The sequence below is a fragment of the Nannospalax galili genome, unplaced genomic scaffold (genome assembly GCF_000622305.1).
Source record: "Nannospalax galili isolate Female #2095 unplaced genomic scaffold, S.galili_v1.0 scaffold1234, whole genome shotgun sequence".
In the NCBI taxonomy this organism is placed as follows: domain Eukaryota; kingdom Metazoa; phylum Chordata; class Mammalia; order Rodentia; family Spalacidae; genus Nannospalax; species Nannospalax galili.
The window spans coordinates 2,008,149-2,027,009 of record NW_008334665.1 but is presented as its reverse complement, the minus strand read 5'-3'; the positions used below and the strand labels follow the sequence as shown (position 1 = coordinate 2,027,009).

The following is an 18,861-nucleotide window of genomic DNA, read 5'->3' as shown; positions in this document are numbered from 1 at the left end:
AGGAGGAAAGGGAGGGAGGGAGGAAGGGAGGAGGAAAGGGAGGGAAGGAGGGAAGGGGAGGGAGGAAGGGAGGAAGGAAGGAGGGAAGGAAGGGAGGAAGGAAGAAGGAAGGAGGAAAGGGAGGGAGGGAGGAAGGGAGGAGGAAAGGGAGGGAAGGAGGCAGGGGGAGGGAGGAAGGGAGGAAGGAAGGAAGGAAGGAAGGAAGAAGGAAGGAGGAAAGGGAGGGAGGGAGGAAGGGAGGAGGAAAGGGAGGGAAGGAGGCAGGGGGAGGGAGGAAGGGAGGAAGGAAGGAAGGAAGGAAGGAAGAAGGAAGGAGGAAAGGGAGGGAGGGAGGGAGGGAGGAGGAAAGGGAGGGAAGGAGGGAGAGGGGAGGGAGGAAGGGAGGAAGGAAGGAAGGAAGAAGGAAGGAAGGAGGAAAGGGAGGGAGGGAGAGAATAAAAAAGAAAGAAATGAAAACCAGACTGTTACTTAAGTTAGGCATTTTTTCAATGCTTCTCAATGTGGGCATGGTCCCACAGATTCAATTCCATAGCACGGTTTAGTTAAATGAGAGTACAGGTTAAAGATGCTTTCTCAGAATTTACAGCTCTCCACAATATAAAGTGAATGTGCTATCATTGTTATTCTGTATATCGACCTGGCACCAAATGCAATTCTGACTGAGCAAAGAAATGCGATTCAAACAACTGTCTGTTATTGCGGCAAACGGCTCTAAATTTCCTCAGCACTGTGAGTGCAGGGCGATGCTGGTGATGTTCACAGGGGCTCGGGGGAGTCTGCTAACGCATGAGTGGGGTACAGTTCTGTGTTCTGACAAAGCCATGTATTTAAAAACACTAGCAGAGAAGACAAGTATTGATCAAAGAAAGACACACACAGGTGGGGTTTGTGATGTGTCACAAGGTGTCTCACGCATGGAGGGGTGACAGAGAAATCATGGAAACATGTAAAGAACCTGACACAGATTGTGGGGCAAGGCTGACGTGTACCGGTGTCTGTGATAGGGGCAGACATCATTGTGTTCATATACACGTAGGCAAATGTTCTATGTGGCCACACCGTCAAATATGTGTGTAGCTCATGTTCACTTTCAGGGTTTCTAGCGACTCACAATACTGATAGTGACTTTAGTCATTTAGAATGGGAACATGGGGGGCATGTAAACCACGGCTTCACCGACGTCTCCAACTCTAGCGCCACACCGTCAAATATGTGTGTAGCTCATGTTCACTTTCAGGGTTTCTAGCAACTCACAATACTGATAGTGACTTTAGTCATTTCGAATGAGAACATGGGGGGCATGTAAACCTTCACCGATGTCTCCAACTCTAGTTTGCTAGAACTCTAACGTCAATTTTGAGTAAATTTCCTAAAAATAAGCCACTTGCGGGATTTCTGTCCATATCTATGATGTATTTCAACCAGGAAAAGAAGGCTTCTGAGAGCAGTCACCATCCCATAGTAAGCTGGATCTTAGCTCTTGGCCTGACAAATGCTTTGTTCATTGCCACATGGTATAAGAGGAATTTTAATATAAACAGAATCTAAGGTATTCCAGAATCCCACTCCAGATTCTCTGATTCTGAAGCTTGAGGCAGAGCTGGGTATACCCACCTGCACCCCTTAGTATTCCTGTGTTGCATATGCACATATGCAAGTGGCCCCTGGGCCACAGGGGAGATGCTCTGTAGTAGGGACATGAGAAAAGGGTTTACAGGGGTAGGGGCTGATCCACACACAGAGCACCCAGCTTGGATGGCAGAAGATCAGCTTCACCTCCTGGAGAAAGGACTCCTTCAGCACCTTTCAGGCAAGTCCTGTCAAGAGGCAGGAGGACATTGCCAGGTGGTTAGGTGGAGGAGGCTGAGAGGGGGCTGCTGGGTTAGTGCCAGAGCTTTGTCTAGCATAGTCAGCAAGGCCCTGAACTGCAGCTGCTGCTGTGCTGTGCAGACTGCGTATAGAGCACGGTGACCAGAACTTAGGCTAGTTGAATCTGTGAGAGCAGTCCTATTAACTGACATCTTTAGAGCTTCCCCTGCCTGAGCTACTATGATTTGGTGTCATTGTGACTTTAGGTGATCTACAGAAGACCAGTCCTTCTATCACCACCCTTGAGCCTCTGAAGGACCCAGGTCAGAGTTCAAGGCTTTGGCCAGTAGGCACATAACTGAACCGCTACACAACCACACTGTGAAACATCTTCCTCCTTTCAGATGAGTTTCCATTCCCCAATGCTTTTCTCAGCAAATGTTTTACTTGTGTTGTTCAGAGTTTCACATAAATGGAATCATAACTTTAAGACAAAGAAAGAGAAAGGATAAGCTAAGTTCATACAACTTATGATATGCCAGGGAAGGACAGTGCAAGGGCTCCCTGACCTTGGATATTGTGATATTTGAAGGTGTAGATTAGAGAGGGAGGTAAGAATTTTTAGGACCTGCCATTTTACAGAAACTTTCAATAACTGTTCCTGAGACGTGGGTGAATTCCACCAGCTGGGAATGAGGTGCTATAAATATGGTGAAGGAGAATGCAGAGAACACAAGCGCTTTGTTCATCAAGGCCCTTCTTGGACTCCTTCATCCTGTATCCAAGTAGAACTCAGGACCCTAGGAAAAGCCTCCTGGTGCAGCTGCTGGTCCTTGGTTAGGGGAAGGGGTGTCCCACGCAGATGTCCCTGCCTGTGAAAGTCACTGAGGGCCGAGCTCTCTTTCGCTCTCCCTGAGACCAATTCCTTAGGGCAGACTGCACTGGTTCTATACAGCCACTAGGCTTTCTTCTCCCTCTGTCCTTCCCTTCTGCCTCCTCCCCCACTTCCCTCCTCCTTCCTCCCATCCCTGCTCATTTCCTTCCCTTTCTCTTTTCTTCTGGCAGAATTCTCTTTCACCGTACGTCACGTGCAGAATCCCGGTGCCTCACCCTGCCTCTCTTGCAGCTAGGTATTCATAGACATGCAACGAAGGGTGAGGAGGAGACAGGAAGGGAAGGAGACTTTCCTTTTTGTCTCCCTCACTGTGAACTGGACAGGCAGTGATAGTTTGATTACCTACACCATTTTACCCCACTTTATGGAGTGAACCCCGTGCCATCTGCCAATGCAGAATTCCCTTCCCATTGATTGAACAATCCGTGGAAATACACCTGTTTCCAGGATGAAGTCCTTTGGAATCTTTTTGTCCCATATCTTTAGTTCATGCTCCATGAAACCCAATGATTGAACAATTCCTGAGATTTGAAAGCCTTAGGAAACTCATCACTAACTCCACTGTACCTACGATTTTTGATGCAGCCATAGCTTGGTTTCCTGGCAAAGCATAAAACCCACCTATAGTGAATGGATCATCTTACAGTGTCTCTCCGGACATTAGCCTTGTAACCATCAGTTCACAAGCATGTGTGGGGCAAAATGAACATTCAAAAGCTCAAGAATGTGTAGTTCTTCAGGGATCTGAACTGTCTTCACCCGGAACAGTGGGAATGGAAACATTTCATCATCTATGTATCTGTTGCAGAGGTAAAGAGCATTGTGATGTGCAGCGGAGCTCAATATCTTCTCCTTGTGGTCAAGAAAGTATAAATAGACAAATAGACATGAAAGGTTTTCACTCAGACTGCTCTTACGAGCACATGAGGATGACACAAATGGGTGGACATTTGAGAACACACACCTTCTCTGCAAACCTAGATAGTCTGTGGCAAAACATAGATTATTAACACTATATTCTGATGTGGTTGTCTGTATTTGGTGATGCCTGAACATGGCTTATCTACTTACAAAAGTATGCAAAATGAATTTCTCAAATATGTATGTGTATATATATACATATATCATTCAGCTGCTTAAAATTATATATTTTCAGTGGTTAAATTATTTGGTGTTTAATTTTTTCTTTACAAAGTAGCATTACTTGTCTAAAATAATTATGAGTTAAAAACTTTTCATATCATGTTTTTTCACTAGAGAGACTAAAATACTTCTAAAAATTCTTAGATTAAAAATGTGAAAAAGGGGGGGCGGACTGGAGAGATGGCTCAGTGGTTAAGAACGCTGACTGTTCTTGTAGAAGACCCGGGTTTGAATCCCAGCACCCACATGGCAGCTAACAACTGTCTGTAACTCCAGTCCCAGGGGATCCAACAGTCTGTTCTCTCCTCCGCAGGCATTGCACAACATGGGTGCACTTACCTACATGCAGGCAATATACACATATACGTAAAATAAAAATAATAAAAAAATTTAAAAATGTTTCCTTTATATGTATAATGAATTTAAAATATTATCTATTCATTAGCCTTTGCATCATTTAATCTCACCGTATATTCTAAATGAGCTGCACAGAGAGGAAAAGCTTATAAATAAATTTGTGATGTTTATTTACAGTTGTAAACTTGACTGGATTTAGGCTGGGCTAAGAGATAAATGGCTTGGCACACTTGTTGGGGATTTTCTTGATGGGGTATACAGTGTGGGAAGACCCACCCTAAATGTGGGTGACACCTTCCTGGGCAGCCCAGATTAAAAGAGGCCTAAAGAAATGGGGATTTTCTTGATGGGGTATACAGTGTGGGAAGACCCACCCTAAATGTGGGTGACACCTTCCTGGGCAGCCCAGATTAAAAGAGGCCTAAAGAAATGGGGATTTTCTTGATGGGGTATACAGTGTGGGAAGACCCACCCTAAATGTGGGTGACACCTTCCTGGGCAGCCCAGATTAAAAGAGGCCTAAAGAAATGGGGATTTTCTTGATGGGGTATACAGTGTGGGAAGACCCACCCTAAATGTGGGTGACACCTTCCTGGGCAGCCCAGATTAAAAGAGGCCTAAAGAAAAGGTCTGCTTTTTGTCTCACTGACTTTCTTTCTCACTGGAAAGCTCCTCTACTCTGTCAACACTCCCTGACATGCGAATCTAGCTTTGCCATGCTTCCAACATGGACTGAAAACCAATTCAGCTCCGGGAATTTTCCAGGGTCTCAGTTATCAAACTGGGACTGTGAAGGCATGCAGCTGTGGAGAATGAGCCACCACTGACTTCTCTTGCTTTTCAGGGGGAGACAGACTTTCGCTGGCCGTCCTAGGCTCTATTGTCGGCAATATAAAAATTCCTCCTTTCAACAGTCACATTATGTCCATTCTATTCCTCTCACTAAGACATAGTTACATGAAATACACAAGACATTTTATAGAAAAGAACATCAGAAGTGGCTCATAGTCAATAAACTCAAGACATTTAATGGTTATAAAATGTTCATGGAAAGTAATAAAACAGAAACTATTTAAATATAATTACAGATGTCACCGAAATAAAGATGTGGACATTTAAAAACTGAGTGTGAAGCTGTGCTACCACATGTGACAGAATGACTTGGACATAAAATGGCTAAACTACAGATCCTCAGGACAGAAGCACTCTGGGAATGGCATTTGTCTCAGTGACCGGTAGCCAGCAGCCCTGGGGTTGATTTAAATGGTGTGGTAGTAACTACAGTGACATTGTCTCTGACATACAAGTGAAGAATAAAACAGTTAACGTTTAAGCCACTAAATAAAGACATGAGGAGAATTCCTAAAATGTGCACGGACTCTTCCCTGATGTCCCCTGTGGAAAGTTCGGTCACATGTTCTGTTGTTCTTTCTGCAAGTGTTGCGCATGGACAAGGATTTCTGTGTGACACGCATGAAATTCTCATTGCTTTTCATTGCTTCCTGAAGGAACAGAGCTGGAACTTCAGAATGAATCACAAATAGGGTATTCAGGAAGGAGAGGGATTGCCTTCAAATACAGAGGTTGGCGGGAAGTAGAAGAGTCTGTCTTGACTGGCGGAACTGTTTGAGTATAGGGTGTATTGAGAGTCTGCAGGGAAGCCTGAAAAGCTTTTCTTTAGTGTGGTGTCACTCTGGGGTTCCTACTCTTCAGTAAGAATTCAGTCATCTGCCTTCAGTTGAATGATCAGAAAGAAAACAAACCTCTTATCATGTTTACTGCTAGAAAGAAAAAGAAAAACAGACTATAAATAATCTTCCTGTTGAAATTTCAGGGGAAAGATGCTCAGCCTCTAAGGAGAAGGAAAACGGTCACCCACAGAGAATGGGTGTCTGTGAAATACCCAATACCAAGTGTACATCTACTATGGAACCTCTACAGCGAAAGTTCAGGGAACATACTGGAACAAGGGGTGGGGTGAATGCTAACACGTTCCTCAGCTCTCATCAGCGAAGCTCCCTCAAACAACAGAGGGCACTGAACACAAAAGGCCACAATGGCCAAAGTGTAGAGAATAAGAGTCTGCGGAGTGTGGGGCCCTGGACAGGACTCCTATGTCAAACGTCACCCTAGGCCTGGAGAGAGTGCTCAGTGGTTAAGAGAATTGGCTGTTTTTGAAGAATATCCTGGTTCAAATCCCAGTACCCACATGATGGTTAACAACCACCCCTAACTCTAGTTCCAGGGGATCTGACACCCTCTTCTGACCTCTGTGGGCATTGAATAGACATGGTGCAGGCATGATACACACACAGACCCACACACAGCCCTCCCCCCACACACAGACACACAGACACAGACACACACACACACACACACAGACACACACAGAGACCCACACACAGACCCCCCCCACACACAGACACACACACAGCCCCACACACAGACCCACACCCACACAGACACAGACACAGACACACAGACACACACAGACACAGACACAGACAGACAGACACACAGACACACAGACACACACACACACGAATACTTTAGAGGAAATCAAAGAAGTATAGAATTCATCAAACCGGTTTTACAGCTCTGAGGTTTCCTTCGTACTTGGACAGTGTACGGCCGGGGAGAGATTGCAAATGGACTGGAGTATAATGAACACAGCAGAGTTGAGAGGGAGCGCCGACCTGAGGTGCCGAGCAGCTTGAGGCCTGGTTTCCACTACGGTGAAGAAGCTGTGTTTTGGCAGAGAAGAGCCTGTCTTCCAAGCAGATCCCCAGAGACTGAACCAGTCTGCGTTGTATTAAAGGGAAGGTACCACCTTTGAGTTTTTCATGATCGTAGTACTTTGTCCCTCATGAACAAATTGTTCTAATGACCGCCTGACCTCAATAGAGTGTTCAGTGCCTCGAAGAGGTAGTGTGATGATAAGTTGCTTGTCATCAAATGTGTGTTAAATAATGATTTTCTTTTAGAGAAATACATGGTATATATTAGGATGCCAGTTTTTCCATGGCTTGCCAACTTTGAGCATGCTGAGAAAGTTTATCCACAAATGTACTGTTAAATCAAAGCTAATAAAGATTCTTTATCATTTTTTGCTCATCTTATTCATGGGAGAAAGGCCTTGTGGCCATGCTGAGACAAATGAGACCCCAACTTGCCCTAGGGGATGGAGGCACGCAGATAGTCAGAGTCTAGGTCTCTGCTGTGCTGTAATACGGATAGGTTGAAGGATGTCCCTAGCACTCTACCAGCCATGAGGTACCTGGACCAGAAAGATGCAAGACTTGCCAAGTGATGAAGGAAGAAGAGATTTGTGGGTTTCTGGAACGGTATGCTAGTCTGATGTCCTCTGGGTTATCCTAGGATAGACAGTACAATAAACCCACAGCTGGCAAGATCAGAGATTCCCATGGGGACCTCCACATCGCATGAATCAAATAGAGAGTGCAGAAAGCCCTTCACTAGACAGTAGCATCTTCTTCAGCATGAAGGGCTAGCAGGGCTCATCTTAAATACTGGAATGTTTCCTAAGAAGATTGACTATCATAAAGAAAATAAACATATATTAGAAGCCTAACAGGAAGAATGAGTCGTTCACAATAGAAAGATTCATTTAAGGTCACCTGTTGCATTGACGTGGACATCCTTGGCCATGAGGCCACATCCCTGAGTCATTTTCTACAGCCTTCTCTCTGCAGTCCTGGACCCACCCACGAGTGGCTCAGGAGACCTGGGGTCTGCAGTCATGTGAAGGAGTGTTGCTTATGAGGCAGCTATTCATTTGCCCCATGCTTGTTGGTCCTGACCAATGTCTTCCTGCTCTTACAGATGCCAAGACTACACCAGGAGGGAAACATACTATGACCCTGAGCTATCATCCACCAAGATCAATCATAGCAGCCAATACCACAGCTGCCATAAGGTGGTGTTTGGGTGAGCTCTACAATCTGATCTCTCTCTCTCCTGGCATCTGTGAGGCACTGGAGGCACCAACTGTTCCTGTGCTGTGTGGTAAAACCTGTCAGCCATAGAAGATGGAGATGCACACATAATAACACATACTATAGATTAAAATGCCCTGGTCTTAGCAGTCCTTAAGAAAACTTGTAATTGCAAGCTAAAAGCTATTAATATTCAATTATATATAAAGTCATCATAATAGATAATCCTTATATAAACTAATAAATATTGGTGCTAAATTCGTATTTTTAAAAATACATATAAAAAGCCAGTATGTGTTTAAAATTAAAATTTTAAATGCTATAGATAATAACCAACTAGTGACCCGTGTAATTTATACCATATCAAAGTCTGAACATAATGATTAAATAAGATCGCATGTACAAGGTGTGCATAATATCTATCGCATATCAGACAGTATTACGTGTCCATTAAACAAGTAGACATTGAGCTGTCATGTCTGATGTGATATTAGTACCAAATAAAATTGAGGTTTTTAGGAGCTGTTTTTTCATTTAACACATACTTTTTGGCATTAGTGGTAACAACTGCTCTATCTGCTTATTTAATTTTAGCATGAGTCCTTCAAGAAATGCCTCCGCAGAAAGCACCACCTCTCTGTGAAGGAGGTGCAGCTGTGGGAAACATCAATGCTGGTCACATACAATGCTGGTCACGCACAGGGATGCTGGGGGAAAGTCCTCTTCCCTCTGACTCCAATGAAGTATTTAAGGAAGACAGAGTGCAATGGGGCTTGGGTGTGCTGAAAGTCTTCGGATTCCTCCAGGAGTGAGGGAAGTGAGTTCCTCTGAGCATCACAAACAGGAAACAGGAAGCCCAATGGTCTCCACAGCAAGGAAGACATCACTGCTGTTACCCATGTGAGGACAGAATAACAATCAAATAGATTTTAGGAAGTTTTAGGACTGGCTCCCATTCACTCCTGGGTCCAAGCGTCCACTCTATGACGGTTGGACAGTTCCTTCCTGCTTTGCCATCGTACTTTCCCTGGGTCCAACAGACGCCTGCAAGGTACCCTCTCTTTTCTGTAAGTACACAGGTGGTTGGACTCCCCGAGAGGTCTCCAATATAAATATAAGGAGCTAGAGAGGAGGTAAGTCTTTGACTTGACCTCCAAATTCACAGGGGAGTCCCCATCACAGAATGGACTCTCAGACTCCAGAACAAATGGGAGCCACTACTAAATATTCCCTCTCTACTTCCATGCCATGCATGTGTGTACACGGACATTGATATACACAAGTATACGCACATTGATATAATGTTTTACAAGAGGGAAAATAGTCAATATTTGTCTTTCTGCATCTGGCTTGCTTTGATTGACATCTCCATTTACACACATTTTCCAGCATGTAGCATAATATTAATCTTCATTCCTCTGAATAGAACTCTATTATTTTATGTGCTGCATTTTCTTTACCCAACCATTTTAGTAAGTACTTAGGCTGATTCCACGGCTAGTGTGAACAGCACTGCAGTAAACACGCATATGCAGATGTCTGTGGTGTGCTGATAACTTAGAGTTTCCCTTACATCCTACGGCTAGGTCTCATGACATCTCTACTTCCAGTGGGTTGGCTTCTTATTTCCAACTTCGCCACTCAAACCCAGCAGTGTTTCACTGGAGAATCCAGGTCTTTCGCATCTCACTGCGTGCGTCTTCACGGCAGCGGTAAGATCCACACAAGCCTGTAATCATTAGGTTCCTGGGGGTTCCCTCAGTGTTACTGTCCTCTGGAGAACAGGACGTGACTTTTCATTTTAGCATTTCTCCTTTCTGGACATAATGTTGTGTATTTACATATTTTGGCTGCTTTTGCATCAATTCCATATAAATTGTCAGTTTTTTTTTTTTTTAAAGCAAGCATCAATCTTTAAAGTGCTCCCAAAATATAGTAATTCTGCTATTCTGGCACGAAAAAAAAACAGTGAACATTTTCAAACACTACTCCTAGACCAGGTTTCCAGACTGTCTCTTTCAATTACATTTCTCTGCCATCATGTACACAAACACTTCTATAGTACAAACCATTCACACCACCTTGAGAAAGGTAACAGGCCAAACACATCAATGACTGGAGTTTGTCATTCCATGGATTATTGACTGGGGATCCATGGCATCCTGTGATGGTCCTTTCCCAGAGGACCGGAATATGGCTGTGATCATCAGTTTCATAGGCAATTATTAAATGTTCATGGCCCCAAATTATTTTTTTATTTTGTGAAGCTACTAAAAACAACCGAATCAATGAACACGACCCCCTCTTATTTCACTGGCTGTGCGGTGTCTGTTGCAGAAGCCCTGGTGTGACTCGAGGGCATTTTATACTGACTTGATGTTATTTGATAATAATCTATTTTCCTCACTCAACAATGATGCTCTCCTGTTTCAATGCCATAACTGTGCCTGGGATCAAAGTGCTGCAATCACTTTGTCCTGACCTTGCAAATGACAGCATTCTACCTGCTGAGGGCGGGTCACCCTGTACAGTTGTGTTCCTACAGCTAGGTAAGAAAAGCCAAGAGGCCAAACAGTTTGATGTATTTCCAGAAGTCACCACCACCACCATGGTCGTTAGTGCCTCGTTCATTGAGTCTCAGGATTGTAACCTCTATCCTTGTGCTATAAAGAGTGACTGACACACCCAATCATGCTTCATGTATCCCAGGAAGAATGACACATCCCATGAGCCCGGCCTTGTAGTAATCCAGCAAAGAGATCTAGAGACCAACTCTCCTCCTGCTCCCCTGAGGAGAAAAGAAAATGGTAAGGTCTGAGGAAGCAACGCCAGGTGGAATTCTAGAACAAACGATTGCTTAAGGATTACTTTTTCTGAAATTTATTTGAAGATACAGTTGACCCTAGTCCCTTTGGCTGCCTTTCATAAGGCAGAGAATCCTGGGAGAAGGAGGAAGAGGCACTTGGACGAATGGGAGTCAGGTGGAATCAGGCTCATTGGTGCTCCTCTGACCTTTCTGAAGAGTCAGATGGAGCTTGTGCCTTGTCCTTGAATCCCTCTGGAGGGCGAGTACACTGAGAGCTCTGGATTTCCCCTAAGCATCCTTGGATGGAGCGAGGATTCTTAAGGATGCAACTTAGAGGCAAGCATTCTGCTGTCCTGTCTCTATAACCATGTTTGAAATAACCCTCCATCCCTTCACCAAGCCTTTGCTCAAGCCCAGTATTCTGTTTTCAAATATTGGCCTCACAGGGCACTGATGTTCACATTGACCTTTCTTTGGAGACTGGCCAGTTGTCCGTCTCTGGGAATTCTTCTTGCTCACTGTGTGGTAAGTTTGATTGTCAATTTGACACAGCCTAGAATCACCCAGGAAGACAGTCTCAATGAGAGACTGTCTACAATGGAGTGGCCTGTCAGCGTGTGTGTGTGTGTGTGTGTGTGTGTGTGTGTGTGTTGGGGGGGGTCCTTGATTTTCTTGATTGTCAGTGTGCTTTATCACAGCAACAGAAGTGAACCTGGAACCCCGCTCACTGCCTGTCCTCACCTAAGCCTGTCCTCACCTACAGCTGAGAGCTGGACGTCCCCCCGAGCCTTAGCCGCATCTGAGGCTGCACAGCGAAATTCTGCTACAAATCTTACCGTGTCTCTGAATCTGCGTGCTTCCCAAACCCACTGAGGGAAGGGTACGGGGTGTGCCTCTGTAACAGCACAGTGACTACCTCGTATATAATCACCAGCCAGGAGAACCTGTCTAGCAAATGTGTTTAACATTCATTAATCCATTGACACAAGAGAAAACAAATTTAATGTATTCCTAAATTTACTGGCCAGAAATCTTACCATTAAAGATTCATTTTATGAGGTAGTAATTGTCATTTTCACTACAATTATGCCCATAAGCGGAAATTGCTACATTAGTAAAAATTAACAACTCTGCAAGTTAGCGTTGTGCTCCTCAGATCTGCGTAAATGGCATCTTTTTTGTTGGAAACTGCATAGTGTATTTTGATTGGAAGAAGTGTGAAGATAGAGTGGGCCAAGGTGAGCAGGTGAAGACAGGATCAAGGGGTGAGGGAAGCTATGGGACACACACACACACACAGGAACACATACACACACACATATGAAAACACAAACCCACACAGGAACACACATACACACACACAGGAATACACACACACACAGGAACACACACAGGAACACACATACAGAACACACACACAGGGACACACACACACACAGGAAAACACATACAAACCCACACAGGAACACAGGAACACACATACACAGGAACACACACATACACAGGCACACACACACAAACACACACACAAACACATACATATGCACACATATACACACATAGACATACACGTATACATACCTAGACACAGACACACATATACACAATAGGAACACACGTATGCACATATGTACACGTACCTAGACACACACATGCCCAGGAACACACTTATGTACACACACACACACCACACATATAGACACCTAGACACATACACACATATACACACACATATACACACACATACATAGGAACATATGCATAAACAAACACATGTATACATACATACATATGTATATACCCACATATAAACAGTGTCCTGCATACACACCTTCCCACATATATACATATACATACACAAAGATATTCATATACACATATGCATATGCATATATTCACATATAAACACATACATATGCATGCACACACAGATGCACATAATATACACATACACAGACATGCATATACACATCATTTACCTACATATAAACACATGTATACACATACACATAACCATATATATGCACATGCACATAAACATATACACATAATACATATATACACATACATACAAAGGTGCACATAATACACACAGACATACATACAGATGTATCTACACTTACATATCCACATACAAACCCATGCACACACATATATTCATACATATCCACATGCACATACATACACAGGCACACACATACGTACACATACATGCATACATGTACACAAACTCACACACAGTCACTCCCTTAACCACTATTAATGTGAAGCAGAAATTTAAGGAATGGCCATAACTACAGTACCACAGTTCAGAAGTCTCCTCAGGACGAAACTTACCCCACGCCCAAGTTCCTCACCCACGGAAGAGAAAGAGATCGTGAGCTCATGTTTTGCTAAAACTCAGGTGTGGAGGAATGGCTCGGTGGGTAAAGGTGTTTTCTGTTCAGCGTGAGGACCCGAGCTGAAGTCCCCAACTCCACAGAAAAGGCTGGGATGGCTGTACATGCCATAACCCCAGCCCTGGGGTAGAGTCAGGTGGGGGACCCCACTTCCAGCCAGCCAGCCAGGCTGAGGTTGGCGAGACCGTGTCTCAGTGGAATGTGGTGATGTGACTGAACGAGCACCCGGCATCCTCCTCCGCCTTCACACATGCACATGGGCCACACAGCTGCACATACTCATGTCTAACACACAAGCCTCGAGCGTGGTCCAGCAGTTAGGGGTTTTCCGTGCAGACAGAGGGACATGGAGGTTCTTTCTCCTCAAATGTGAAACCAGGAGGCGGGAGTCGGGGCTCTGGGTGAGACCATCCTGGGCTTGGGGCAGTTTCCCACTCTGTCTTTGCTTTTTTGAGGTAAGTGTTCAGGAGGTATAATCATGGAAAGGAAGAACCCAGCCAAGAGTGGATCTTTTCAATTCTCAGCATGATAATTTTCAGTGAAGTAAGACTTTTAAGTAACATATAATTTAGGGAATTTGAAATTGATTATGAAATTAAAGTAGATTTGGGCATAAAAGTAGTATTTCTTAGCCTAATGAATATTTCCCAGAAAACTTAAGATCACACTAAAAATTTACATTTGTTTCCTGTTTTCTCCATAAAATAAATTAGAGTTTTAATTTGAGAAGGGTTTAAATGCTTCACATATATTTTAATAAACATTTCTAGTGAGGCATTTCACAATTATAGAAAAAGCCAGAACAATTTTTGGCAAACATATTCTCATTTGTTACTTAGTCCATGCATATATATAAAATGATCCTACTGTGGGAATAAAAAGCAAAAACATCATGTATTTATTTCCCTGTGTGCAACGTTTAACCTTTTGTATTAGTGTGTAACTTAAAGGCTCATGTCATAGTTGGAACACCTATGAATGTTTTCCCGATAGCAGCGTTGGTGGGACTACATATGTGGTAACCCTGGGCTTAGAAAGACAGCTGAGCTCTCAGGGGTTCACACCGGGTTCTCTTAGGGAGAAAGAAAGTTCTCAACACAAGTTCAGAAAAAAGATTCCAAGCACTGTAAATGCCAGAGGGTAAAAAGGGACCGTTACCACCTAAGAGATCAGGAAAGCATGGTTCCTGCAAAACGCAGACAATATCATGCGGGAGATGGCTGGAATTCTGAGAACCAGAGTCCAGTGGGAACCGCTAACCCAGTTGTCATCAAGGGAATTTTGATTTTACTCTAGAGTGGGAAGCAGTCAATGGAAAATTAAATACGTACTTTAGGAAGAAATTGCTCATGGTGGGGTATCCTAGCACAGGCAATGTTACACAAGTACATAGCCCCTACAAAATCAAGCCACAGACATCTCAAGTGTGCCCTCCAGAACAGGGTCCCCTGGAAGAGCAGCCAGTGCTCTTAACCACTGAGTCATCTCTCCGGCCTCTACTATGATTCTTAAAGCATCAAAAAACGAAGGCAAGACTTACACGAACGGATCTGATAACCTTCTTTAGAGAGTCTTGTCCCTCCCTCCTTCCCTTCCTCTCCCTCTCCCTCCCTCCCTTCCCTCTCCCCTCCTTTCCTCTCTCCTCCCTCCTGCCCATCTTCGCTCTCTCCTCTCTCTCTCTGTGCTTTCCTCTTTCCTTGGTATCTGCAGAGACTAACAGTGAACAAAATCCCAATGACTTATCTCTGGGTGGTGGAAACACTGGCCATTTTTACTTTATGCTTTTATCTGTTTTCTGACTTTATTAACATAAGTGTGTCTGTTTTCTAAAGATTTATGTACTTTTATTTTATGTGCATGAGTGCTTTGTATGAATAGATGTATTTGCACCACCTGCATACAGTTAGGACAGAGGCCAGAAGAGGGCATCAGAGTCCCTGGAACTAGAGGTAAAAATGGTTGTTAGCTCCCACTGGGTTCTAGTAATAGAACGTGGGTCCTCTGCCAGAGCAGCCAGTGCTCTTAACCACTGAGCCATCTCTCCTGGGCCCAAGTTCATATATTATTTATAAAAGAGGAAGTTCTGATTCTCACAAACACTATCTCTAGGTAGATAAATGTATAAACAGCTTGATATTACCTAACTTGTTATTTTTTAATCCCTCCCCAGTTCCCACCCCTGATAATCAGCTGAAGGGCCCGCTGAGCAGAGGGACCCATCCAAGTGCCATCCTCTGCTCAGTGCTGGTTGCTATGCTAGGCACCCAGTGCTGTCCAGCCCCGGGCAGAGCCCTCCTGTAGGGTGTGCACTATGACCTCAGGAGATACATGCAGGGACACAGAGTCCAGCATCTACAGACTGATTTGTTTCCCCCATGGCATCTAGAACTGTCACTCCCCCCTTAGAGGACGTGCTTGCTACATCTCTTCAGCACACCGTCATCAGCCATCACACATGTTGGTGCCATTATTGTGGGGAATGAGGGATGACGGTGGGAACTGTCAGTGTGTGATGCTAAGTGCTGCAGGACCCTGACACTGACATGGCAGCCCGTCTTTAGCAAGTGACCAGCACGCAGGTAGTGAGGCCACTGGGGGTTAAGCCAGACCAGCAGATGCTTTGCAGTGAGGATGAAGCCACGGGCTTTCATACTGTTCAGAACAGTGAGCAGTTTAAAATTTATGAATCAAAGATTTCTGGAAATTTTCTTTTAACATTTTCTGATTGCATTTGACCATGGGTAAATGAGACAGGGCGAAACAAACCCCCTGAACAGGGAGGAGAGTGTTCTACCTGCCACCTCCCACCACCTCACTTTCTGACACTGTTGCTTACTTCTGAGCTCGAAACTCCTGAGGTCAAGGTTCTGTCTGCTGGGTTCCAGCTGCTGGGTCAGTGCCTGGAACTGGAGTGTCCATGGGTAAACTTTGCTGCACCAGCTCTGCCCGCTTCTGTGAAAACTCCTGGTTCCTACTGGGATGTTTTTCTTTGTGCTACTTTTTGAGATACGGTTTTGCTGTACACCCAGCCCAGGCTAGTCTCCAGTCACAATTCTGCCTCTGTCTCTTGAGTGCTGATTTCCCATGATGCTTGTCTCAGGCTGTATGCATTCCTTTTGAATTCTTTATAATTTTTTCCATCCTCTTCTTGCCTTCTTTTGGAATCGTCAAATTGTTTATTGTTGAGCTATATTTTAATTAAATTATTGGTCTTCTTTTTGAAGTGTTTTTACAGCGTTTGGTCTAGGAATTCCAAGAAACATTTTTTTTTCAGTACTCTTGAAATAATGAGAACACTTTTAAAAATTTTGGATCTTTAATTTTTAAAAAACTTTTGCTTTTTAGATGGTGTTTTATGTAGCTCAGGTTGGCCTCAAACTCACTATGTAACTAACAATGACTATGAAGTCCTGATCCGCCTGCCTTCACCCTGAATTGCAGATGTGCTCATCACAGCTGGTTACATCGCTTTCTTACACACGCCTCAAGAATGAGATTGTTTAGCCCCAACTGGCCCACATCCAATCACTGGGTCTATGAGTGCTGTTTACTTATTCATTTTTAGTTTGGTTTTCAGATGAATTTCATGTGCTTGCATTTCAAATCCCCCAAAACAACCTTATGATTCCTGCCTAAAATGTCCTAGCCTCAGTGAGTCCAATTCTAATTAAAACAAGGACAAGTCAAGACTCTACTCCTTTGAAATAGTTCTTGAAGTCTGAGCTAGAGCAATAGGACAGGAAAAGGAAATAAAAGGATGTAAACAGGATTGCATTTTATGCTCAACGACTTGTTTAGCCTCGGTATATGCTGCTTGTTCCGAGCCAGAACACAAGTTTTAATTTTGAGGAGTAGTTAACAAGCTTTCTCCTCTCTGTACCATTGAGTTATGTGATTACACCATTTGAATTCTTCTCAGGGTGGAAAGTGGATTTTACCATTACAAGTCCAGAATAAAGATGCTGAGGCTATGGTCCTTACGATTATGAAAACTGCAAACCAGAAGTGGCCTGACGTCCAGTCCCAGCTCCAGCTGCTGTATTAAGAAATGTGATGCTTGGCGTGTTGGCAGTGCCTTTAATCCCAGCCCTGGAGAGGCAGAGGCAGAGCCAGGCAGATCTATGTGAGAGCTATGCCAGCCTAGTCCATGTAGTGACTTCCAGGTGACTGGACTAGGGAGGCCCTATCAAAAACCAAAGGAAAAGAGAGAAAAAAAAATACAAACCAAAAACAAACCCAAAACTAAATAAAAACAAACGTATTTCAGGGTCTGCAAGGTGGTGGTGCATGTGTTCATTTTGCTGACCCAGTATCTGTATGATTAAGGAACACATGTTCTATTTCTGTAGATGTCAAATATAATGGCAACGTTGCAATTGAGGGACTCAGCAGGTGCCAGTGACGCTGTCTCACAGCAATTCTGTATCCTTTCCCTCCCTCCCTCCCTCCCTCCCTCCTTCCCTCCCTCTGAACACTGAACATGGAGTCCTAAAACACCATTTTTCATAACAACGAGTTATCAAATTAAAAACAAATTCAAATGCTTTCCCAGTAAACATCAGCTCAGGGCCCCTCTGCAGCCATGCGGGGCTTTCCCCACAACGGGTCTCTTCACTTTGCAGCGCGGGGTCTTACTTCCTCATTGACCCAGAACCTCTTTGTCACACGCTCTTTATTCCGGAATTGAGGACAACAGGTTATGCCTTTAAGGCTAGAAAAAGTTAAGTTGAACATTTGAAAGAAAACTTATAACAATTACTTTTTGAAAGTAAAAGCAGTAGGTACATTGAGTGGTAAGAATGCAAAAGGGGCCAAAAGTAGCCTCGAAAGAACAGCCAGGAAATTTGGCTGAAGAGCTACAAAGCGGAGAGGTGGGAAGGAAGGGAGGCAACTCCTAGTCACGGAAGGGCAAGGTCATGCTTAAGGAGGCTAAAAAAGGGAAACGGAGAAGAGGCTGAAGGGAATGTTGGGAACTATTTGTTATTCCTGTGACTCTGTGACATAGTTTCTATTTTCTGGCTGTCCTCCTTCCTCAGTCCTCCCTAGGACCTGGTATGTATCTTAGAGCCAGATGGACTAAAAATAGCCAAACTATCAAGCCTGTGTTATAAGGGATACAGATATTCACTTTTTACTGTTTGAATAAACAAAACAAAATGAATTTTAATGAATTTATTCTGGGAAATTATTCTATGAGGTACAGTTATATTTAGATTATTTCTAAATAACTTGTTAACATGCAAATGTTGACGTGTATACATGATAGCCCTACTTTCCACTTCAGGGGCCTGTGCTCTGAAAAAATAACTCAAATAAAGATTGCTACATTATTATTGTAGCATGAATTGGTTTAAAATTAGTTTAGTATTTGATATTTCAAAGTAACTTAAATTCAGTAATAAAGTCAACATGAACTATACATTTATTTAATTAAATGTTTGAATTAGCCCTGACCTTTAAGGAAGGCTTTTGATATTGCCCCCTTTAATCAATCAT

The 18,861-nt window shown here is 43.7% G+C and overlaps 1 protein-coding gene across 1 annotated transcript in view; it reads right to left on the bottom strand.

The window, feature by feature from the left end:
* LOC103731132 (CUB and sushi domain-containing protein 1-like) overlaps positions 1-18,861 on the bottom strand; it is a gene marked incomplete at its 3' end in the record, with an annotated part of 1,440,296 nt that overhangs the window by 569,049 nt on the left and 852,386 nt on the right. The window lies entirely within an intron of this gene.